The sequence below is a fragment of the Symphalangus syndactylus genome, chromosome 22 (genome assembly GCF_028878055.3).
Source record: "Symphalangus syndactylus isolate Jambi chromosome 22, NHGRI_mSymSyn1-v2.1_pri, whole genome shotgun sequence".
Classification (NCBI taxonomy): Eukaryota; Metazoa; Chordata; class Mammalia; order Primates; family Hylobatidae; genus Symphalangus; species Symphalangus syndactylus.
Window position 1 is genome coordinate 8,277,687 of NC_072444.2, and position 8,923 is coordinate 8,286,609.

Consider the following 8,923-nt stretch of genomic DNA (forward strand, 5'->3'; position numbering starts at 1 on the left):
TTTTGAGACAGGATCTCACTCTGTCACCTGGGCTGGAGTGCAGTGGCACACACACGGCTCACTGTAGCCTCAATCTTCTAGGCTCAAGCAATCCTCCCACCTCAGTCTCCCAAAAAGTTGGGACTACAGGCACATGCCACCATGCTTGGCTAATTTTTGTGTTTTTTTAAGGAGATGGGGTTTCAGCATGTTGTCCAGGCTGGTCTCAAACCCCTGGACTCAAGCAGTTCACCTGCCTCGGCCTCCGAAAGTGCTGGAATTGCAAGCATGAGCCACCACACCGGGCCGACATGAATTTCTTTGGATTTATACTACTTAGGGTTTATTCAGCTTCTTGAATCGTTAAGTATATGTCCTTCTCTAAATTGGGGGAGTATTAGCCATTATTTCTTCAAATACTTTTTCAGTCCCACTCTCCTCACCTTCTGAGACTCCAATAATAAGACTGAGAGCTATTGTGCTGATGTCCACAGGTCTCTGAGACTTTGTTTTTTATTTTTTGGTCTATTTTCTCTCTGTTCTTCAGGCTGGGTAAATTCTACTGATCTTTCCTCGAGTTCACTGGTTCCATCCTCCATCATCTCCACTGTTGAGCCATTCATTGAGTTTTTTATTTGGTCATTGTATATTTCAGTACCACAATTTCCATTTTGTTCTTTTTTATTACTTCTATTTCTTTGCTGAAATGTTTTATTTTTCACTTGTTTCAAGATCATCCATAATTGCTTATTGAATCATTTTTATGATGGCTGCTTTAGAGTCCTTGTTAGATCATTTCTACATGTGATTCATCTCAATGTTGGCATCTGTTGATTATCTTTTCTCATTCAAGTTGTGATTTTCCTATTCTTGGTATAAGTGATTATTTTTCTATTGTATTCTGAGCATTTTGAATATTGTAAGACTCTAGATTCTTTTTTTTTTTCCCACAGTATTAATGAGAGGGCCAGATGGATATGTGTGTTCTGCTCCCCTTGGGCCTGCCTGCAAAGATGGGGTCAGCTCTACTCCCCTCGTGCCTCTGAATGGAGGTGTTAAGCTCAGCTTCCCACCGTGCCCTACTGACACCAGGGGTGGAGGGAGGTGAGGGCTGACTCATATCACTTTATTGTTGCAGGGTAGAAGCAGAAACTCAGCTTCCCACTGGGCCCTACTCACACCAAGAAAGAGACGGGAGGGAAGCAGAGTGCCAACCAGCCCTACCTCCTACCACCTTGTTCTGCTTTATGGATGCCAGATTGGGGTACCAGCAGTTTCTCTCTGGACAAACTGATGATTGCCAGTTGGATGGGGTTGAAGGTGTCAAGTGTAAATAGCCCCCCAGTGCATCACCCTCTTAAGTCTCACTGCTGCCAGGTGGAAGTGGAGGTTCAGCTCATGGCTGGACTTGCTGACACCACCCTGGCAGGGGAGTCAGAGCATCTGTGCCTGCTACATGCAGCGGAAGTGGGGATGGATGGAACATCAGCTTCCTGCTCGATCCTGCTCAAAATGCAGGCAGAAGGAGTGGGAGAAGAGCAGTTTTTCTGTTGGTGTTGGACTGGAGTAGAGCAGGATTTGATGAAAATATTTCCTGTCATTTGGCTTCCCTTTTCCCAGTCCTCTGCCTAGAGCAACAGGTTTTTCTTCGTGCTTTTTAGGTCTGTGTCTGTTGGCCGTTCTGGGTTGGCGGCTTATGCAGCACTCTCTCCAGGATATAGGCGAAGCAATAAGGAAAGGCAGAGAGCTCGCCACCGTGCCATTCCTCACGTTCTGAGCCTCTAGGCAGTCTGCTTTCCTCTGTCCTTCAGCCTTCCTGTGCCTACTGCTGGGTTATGTCCATGGCTTTTTAGTTGTCATGGGGAGGAACTAAAAGGACTGGGGAGACTGTGTCTTGGAGGAAATGAAAGCCCCATCCTTTCAATATTTTAATGCTACTCTTAGATAGAAATAGGGATGCCCTCCCTAACCCCCACAATAGGTGAGGGCCCCATTACCTGTTTCCATGGCAACCCATGTGCTTCCTGTGTGGCACAACCAGTTGTTTTTTTCATAGATGTGTGTGTGTGTGTGTGTGTGTGTGTGTGTGTGTGTCCTGGCTAATGTTGGTCCTCATCATCCCTTTTCTTTTTATTTTTTCTCGTTTTTTTTCTTTTCATCCTTCTAATCAATGGAACCTAAGGTTCTCATCATTACTTATCAACAGGACCCACAAGGACCCAAGAACAGGTTTTTCTTCTGCTTTGCAGAAGCAGATGTTCCTGCACGTTTTGCCTGTGACTTCTCACCGCAGGTTTATTGGGGCCTGTCTCAGCACACACTGGGGGCCCCTATGGAAGCATCTCCCCCAAAGCCTCACCTGCTAAATCCGGACCACTTCACTTCAAGCCAACCTGCCAAACACTGCCTACCAGAAATCTGCCATGCATCCAGAGGCTGTACGTGGGATCCTGTTCTGAAAGCACACAGGGAGCCCAATGCCTTCAAGACGCGTTCCAAGTCTAGAATCCCCACCGAGAATCTCACAAAGGCAACAGTGTTAGCACTGGAACTCTAGGCATCCTCCCCTCCAGCCCCTGCACCTCACAGATGGGAACACTGAGGCTAAAGAGGGCGAAGGCCCTGAGGCCCTGCTGCAATCATTAAGGAGAGTGATTCGGGGTCAGGTAGATCTTGGATTCACGTTCTAACTCTACCACCTCATTGCTGAGAGCTCAGGTAAGTGACTTTCCCACTCTCAGTTTCCTCATCTATAAAATGTGGACAATAGTAATAGCCAACCCTTAAACTGCGTCTGATGTTATTTTAAGCCCTTTATATATATTCACTCTTTAAATTCTCAAAACAGCTCCATGAGATGGATAATATCATTACCTCCATTTTACATGGGAAAGTAAGGCACTCAGAGCTTAGGTAACTTGATAAAGATCACCCAGCCAGTAAATGCAGAGCCAGATCCAAATCCACCTGGCCTTCAAGTCTTTATTCCCAGCCCAACCCCACCCTGTCTCCAATATGTCCTTGAAGGTCATCTTATGTTAATTAATATATGTCTGTAAAGGGCTGAGCACAGTCTTGGCACACAGTCAGTGCTCAATAAATGTTGACTAAGGTGTCAGGCGCCACTTTGCACTCTAGGGAAACAGAGTGGCCAGATGCAGAGTCAGCTCTCAAGGGGTTTCAGATCCCATGGGAAGGACAGAGGAGTGAATTGTCACTTACAGTGCAGACAGCAGAGCTGGGACTAGAGAAGTTCAGGGAGGCACAGGAGCTCAGGGAGGGGAAGTGGAGGTGGCAGAAGAGGAAACAGCACGTAGAAAGGTGAGGCAGGCTCGGGGACCCAGAGAGGAGCAACAGGAGTCACTGTAGGTCCCAGAGGTCTAGGAAGGGACACAGTGAGTGGTGAAGGAGTTTTTCAGGGTTGCTGTAGAGCAGGACAGGGATTAGATGGGGAGAGGGCAGAGCCCGGAGTCAGAGGCTGGTGGGCAGCTGCCAGGGTTGGGGCTGAGTTCACATCCAGGTCCTCACTTCCTTACACGCCATGGGCTTGGGGAAATTTCACAAGGACAGTAGGGGGCCCCCCTCACCTCCCTCTTATGGCGTGCTCTAGATTGGAAAGAGCAATTCTGTGGGCAGATGCTGGCACCCCCGACCTCCTCCCGCTTCTCCCTAACCCATCCCCTCTCTCCCTGAAGCTGTTCCCACACAGTAGCACAGTACATGATGAAGCACCCTCATTCCTGACAGCTCCAGCTGCAGGGGGCCGGGCTGGGGGAGCACTCAGGAGAGACACCGGACAGGGGCGGGGTGGGTGGAGCCGCAGAGCCTAGACAACACCACTGTCTTCGTGGCACTCTACTGTGTCCTGAGTTTGGTGCAGCAGGTCAGTATACAGCTATAGCAAGCATCTTTCATTGTGTTTACTCACCCATGGCCCCATTTGATCTTGACAACAACCTGTGGCACTGTATTAGCACTGACCCCATTTTAGGCCATGGATATGGGCACAGAGAGGGAAAATGACTTTCTCAAGGTCAGACAGCTGGGAGATGGCAGAGCTGGGATGATCTTTGTCTCTGCCATGTGATGATACATACAGCAAGAAGGCGGCCAGCCGCCAACCAGGAAGAGAGCCTCCCCAGATACGGAGTTGGCTGACACCTTGATTTTGAAGTTCCCACCATCCTGAACCATGAGAAGTAAATGTCTGCAGTTTAAGACCCCCAGTCAATGGTATTTGTTATAGCAACCTGAACTGACCAAGATACACACTCACCCCACACAATCACACACACTTGCTCACATGCACAGACCCCACATGCTCATATCCCACAGACGCTTTGTACGCTCAACAAATGTGGGCTGCTTTTCTAAGACCAGGTTTGCATCCCAGCTCTGCCACCTCCCACACACCAATTTCCACTGACCACCCAGGGGGTCCTGTGGTCAAGAGTCAGGAGTATGGTAAGGGCCTTCCGGGGGAAAGCAGCACAGCCTCAAGAAGAGAGGAGACCCTTGCTGTGTAACCTTGAGCATCTCCCGTCACCTCTCTGAGCCTCTCTTTCCCTACCTGCAAAATGGGGATCATTCCAAATTCAGAGGTACTTTATTCATAGCTAGCTAATTTTCATTATTATTGCTTCCAGGTGGTACCTGGGTCCGAGGACAGCCTGACCTCAGCCTGGAGAAAGGGGGACTGAAAAGGGCCTGGGCTAGAGACAGGAATGAGCCCGTGTGGCCCAAATCCCGGGACACTGGGGTGACTCCCTGCAACTTGGAAGCTCGAAAGAAAGAGCTCAGAAGGAAAGCAAAGGCATTTCTGCTTCCCAGAGCAGAGGCTGTCAGTATGGGATGTCACATGCAGAGACGTGACCGAGGCCAAGATTGGAAATATTTAAATGTGTAAGCATTCAATTATTTACTCTGGGCTTTGTTCCACGGAGGACTTGGAAGAGCATGCAGCAAAAGGCCATTCAATAAAGAGAAAAAATAAACAGAAAAACAGACATCAGGACCGAGGAACACAAATCAGAGTGGGCATGGAGACCCAGAGACAACAGGGCTCCAGTTGGCTGCCCAGAGGCAGAAGGGAACTCCACGCATCCTGGTGACCTGGAGGGAAGGGCACAAGGTCAACCCCTCCAGAATTTTCTAAGCCTTTCTGGTATTTTTTCTTTTTTAGCTCAAAGCAAAGGTCGCAGCTTCTGAGTTGTTTTGGCTTCTGAAGGAGCCTTGGTTGTGGGAGCTGCCCACACGCAGAGTCAGGGGTGGGGTAGCATCAGGCACCCTCAACCCTTTGCCCCTGGAGATAATTCCAGGTGAGGGAAGGAACCCCAGCCCATCTCTTGTCACCTGTGCTGAGTTCCCTGCAGCCTCCTCACACGCTGCAGTAGGTGATTGGGTAATTTTAACACTTCGCATTGTTTCTCTTCCCCAGGCTGAAAGCTCTGTGAAGTAGGAAAGGTTCTGGATTATAGGCTGTGTGGACCCAGTGTCTGGCAGCTGCTCAGTCAACACAAGTCAATGGATGGGCAGGAGCCGATGACTTCGGTTCAATTAAACACACTTTGATTAGACAGCTGCTCTGAGCCACCTGGGATACAGCGATTCACAGCCTGGGCCTGGAGTCCTGTTTCACTGGAGAGGGCAAGTTCAGGAGAGGGAGGAGGGGGAATGAACTAGTGTTCATAGTGCACCTGCTATGGGCACAGTTACCATTATTCATGTTTCACAGCAGCCCCTGATGGGCAGAATAATAAATAGCCGTATTTTTCAGAGGAGGAAACTCTGGGTTCAGAGGAGCAAAATTATTTCATTCATTTATCAGCTAACTCAACAAATATTTATAGAGTCTGTACAATGGTCCAAGCACTGTCCTGGGTACTGAGGATCTGGGCTGGGAAAACAGGCAGGCATTCTGCTCTTGCATAGCTTGTAGGCTGGAGAGGACAGCAGCATTAAACAAGAAAGAACACAGATGAAAGGATGATTACCAATTGAGGTAGGCGCTGAAAAGGAAAAGAGCAGGAGGCCAGAAGTGAGAACAACAGAGGGAGGAGACTCGTTTGCTGGGTGGAAGGGGGAGTCAAGAAAGGTTCTGCTGAGACTGAAGGCACAAAGAGAAGGCAGAGAAAATGCAAGTATAGACGACTCCGTGTGCAACAGCCCCAAGATGGGGAAACACAAGTGCCGTGTGGCCGGAGCAGAGAGGAGCAGCGAGGTACAGGGGATGGACCATGACGGGGCTACCTGAGTCAGAGAGTCAGAGGAAAGCCTGTGGACTGCATTCAAAGAGCGCCAGGAATCCAGCAAAGGGTTTTAGGCAAGGGAAGAGAAATAGGATCTGAGTTTATCTTTTATAAAAATAACTTCTATATTGTTCAAGGCAGAGCTAGGACTGACTCAGGTCTGCCAAATCTCCATGCATCTGTCCAGCCCACCACATCACGCTATGTCATTCATCCACCCCATCCCCACCCAAGCCTCTGCCACCAGCCCCAGCACCCTGGATCCTCTCCTTCTCTCCCTGGGATGGAGATGTGCTGAGTGACCTGGGGCCAATCTCCTGCCCTTGCTGGCCTCAGTCTTCCACTCTCCTCCCCTCAATCTATAGAGTTTCTTGTGAAAGGCCGTGCTCTGGAATTCCTGCTGATGGCATGATGTGGGGGGCAAGTGAATGAGGACCCTGAAACAAGCCTAGGCAGGGCCTCAGGAGGGGGCACAGAGGAGGTTCAGGGGCCAGAGTCTTGGGACAGGCATCCAGAGGCCTAGGGTCTCTGCCACTGACCTCCAGAGAGGCCTGGGGCAGCCCATGACTCCCCAGGACTCAGCTTCCCCATCTGTGAAATGGGAATCAGCTTGCTGTACACTGTGGGTGATGTGAACCAAAAATAAACCACATCTGTAATCCCAGCACTTTGGGAGGCCGAAGGAGGGGATCACTTGGGCCTAGGAGTTCGAGACCAGCCTGGGCAACATGTCAAAACCTGATCTCTACAAAAAATACAAAAAGTTAGCTGGGCATGCTGACACACACCTGTAGTCCCAGCTACTCAAGAGGCTGAGGCAGGAGGATCACCTGAGCCTGGGAGGTCAAGGCTGCAGTGAGCCATGATTACGCCACTGCATTCCAGCCTGGGTGACAGAATGAGACCCTGTTTCAAAAAATAAAATAAAATAAAAATTAAGAAATTATCCAGGCATAGTGGTGCACTTCAAGTGGTGAAGTCCCAGTTACTTGTGATGCTGAGGTGGAAAGACAGCTTGAGCCAGGTGGCTGCAGTGAGCTGTGATCATGTCACTGCTATCCAGCCTGGGTGACAGAGCAAGACTGTGTCTCAAAATAAAAATAAAGTAAAATTCTAAGCCCCCCAGCCTACTAAATGGACCCTCCTCTCAGCCAAGGGGATTTCAAAGAAACCTAAAAAACTAGTTAATGCCATGATGGGAAGGGAGGGTCAGACATGCCTCATTATTCCTGCCTCCCTTCTGAATTCAGCACAGCTGGCCAGCATTAACATTAAAACAGAGATCTTAAGGCTTACAAAACAGACTCTTTATAACAATAAAATATCAAATTCCAAACTGACTCTAGTATAGCTTCACGTGACAGATAACAGACACTGAAAGAAATCAAAATATTTTACCCCAAAATATATTTCTTTGACATATTTTTAAATGGCCCTGCAATGCTTCTCTTGTGAGGGAAATTTACATTCTGTAGAGAATTCCTTTCCCTTTCCAGGTCTTTTTCTGGTCCTGAAGAGATTAGCTTCGAGTCTAACTCCTTCTAAAGGTCTGAATAGAAAACATTTGCCATCTACTGCCTCTAAGGGTGGCCACCTAAGAGACTTCATCTACATAATAAGAACCTTGGTCTCCACAACTCCTTATCTTAAGCCAGACACTCCTTTCTATTGATTCCAGTTCTTTAGATAATAACTCATTCAACCAATTGCCCAATTGCCAATCAGAAAATCTGCGAATCCACCTATGACCTCCTGACCTTTGAGTTGTCCCACCTTTCCAGACTGAGCCAATGTATACCTCACATGTATTGATGTCTTAAGTCTCCCTAAAACATATAAAACCAAGGTATAACCCAACCACCTTGGACACATGTTCTTGAGACCTTTAGAGACTGTGCTTCAGGCCATGGTCATTCAAATTTGGCTCAGAATAAACCTCTTTAAAAATATTTTACAGAGGTTGACTCTTTTCATTGACAGTGCTTTCTGGTAGCATAGGGCTTCTGACCCAAGTTGTGTTCCAGGAGCCCCCGGAGGGGAAGGCGTGGCTCCTTTTAGTAGATCGCGCATCCAGGGGCAGTCAGGGTGGGTGAGGACAGGCCCGAGGTTTATCCTGGGTGTCCAAGTGGAGTCATCTCCACTCTGCCCACTCTCTGTCCCCACCCAGGTGGAGGTGCAGGCAAAGGGCTGACCTCTCGGGCAGAGAGGCCTGCAGGGAGGGAAAGTGGAGGGTTGTCTGCAGGGATGACAGCAGCCCTAGGTGAGCACAGTTACCCTTGAGTGTGAGTGTGTGGGTCGGGGGGTGTTAAGTGTGTGTGTGTTTGTGAATGTATGTCTGCATGTGTGTCAATGTGTTTGAATACATGTGTATGCATATCTGCACCTGCGTGTGTCTGCATTTGTCAGTGCATATGAGTGTGCATCAGTGTGTGCTTCTCTGTGTGTGAGTGCATGTGAGTGTATATCTACATGTGTGTCTGTTTATGTAAGTATTTATTTCTGTGTATACGTGTGTATATGACTCTGTGTGAAAGCTCTGTGGCCCCCCAGGCCCTTTCCCGCACCTCCTCCTCACTCCTACAGTAGGCTTGGGGAAGGTTCCAGAAGGGCCTTGGGTCCTGGTCCTTAATGTCTGAGACCAACCTGTCCTTGGGAGATCAGGAAGGTCTTTCTGACCTGTCCAGTCCCTGGTCAGC

At 48.8% G+C, this 8,923-nt stretch overlaps 1 long non-coding RNA gene across 1 annotated transcript; it reads left to right on the forward strand.

Annotated features, from left to right (window-relative positions):
• The first annotated feature begins 2,579 nt into the window (after nt 1-2,579).
• LOC134735663 (uncharacterized) lies at nt 2,580-6,919 on the forward strand. The gene is made up of 3 exons (XR_010118989.1): nt 2,580-2,697; nt 4,626-4,881; nt 6,893-6,919. It is a non-coding gene; the product is annotated as an uncharacterized lncRNA (long non-coding RNA).
• Nucleotides 6,920-8,923: the final 2,004 nt, after the last annotated feature.